Below are 986 nucleotides of genomic sequence, written 5' to 3' on the forward strand. Positions count from 1 at the left end.
GAAATGATTGCCATCATTACACTTTCCCTTCTACATTCACACCCCTTCACTCTTATTGGTCCTATCATTCAGCAGAAAGACGCCGCCTTTCATCCGTTTTCTATTGAGGAGACTAGCCTCCAGTTTATGGTCATGCGCGATGTCACCGGGTCACGTGGGTAATAGTGACGCTAATGATGAGGCGTTCAATGTCACGTGACAAGGTCCTTTGGGTGCCCGGGATTTAGACACAGACTTGCTGTTTCTGCCCTTGACTCTGTGATTGTTGCAGGTGTAGATTAGTTAGAGAGGGGAGGCAGATTGGTTCTGTGTATTAAAGGGGAGTTTGATTTTGACATAACGTTCAGCACCGCTAGAGCTAGGTACTGATCTGTGCTCCTATAAGCCGTCTATTGGCGCCATCTAATGGTCATGTTGTGTATTACATGTCAACTGCTGATGCGGTGCACTGCAGTTCCTGACTAGCCTTTGCTATGCTTTCTGCAGATAACTTACCTGATATCATTAACCCTTTCCTAATGTGCCAATTTTCATTTTTCGCCCCCTGCCTTCCCAGAGCCATAGTTTTGTTTTTTTTTCGTTCACATAACCGTATGAGGGCTTGTTTTTTGCCAGATAAATTGTACTTTCTACCGCCACCATTTACTATTTACATAAGATGGAGTGGGAAGCGGGAAATAGATCCCAAATGGGGTGGAATTGGAAAAAAAATTAAAAAATTCTGCCACAGTTTTATTTTATTACGGCATTCATTATGAGGCAAGATTTAATTGTGTTCTTAATGCTAGAGGTCTGTATGAATTTGACAATACCAATATGTATAGTTTTTTTTGCATTTTTAATACTGAAAAAAAAAAAAAAAAAACTTAATTATTTTTTCTCTATTCAACGCCATAACTTTTTTTATATTTCTGTCTACGGAGATGTGTGGGGGCTCATTTTCTGTCGTTTTTGGTAATACCATTTTGGGGTGTGTATGACTTTTT

The sequence above is a fragment of the Bufo bufo genome, chromosome 6 (assembly GCF_905171765.1).
Source record: "Bufo bufo chromosome 6, aBufBuf1.1, whole genome shotgun sequence".
In the NCBI taxonomy this organism is placed as follows: Eukaryota; Metazoa; Chordata; class Amphibia; order Anura; family Bufonidae; genus Bufo; species Bufo bufo.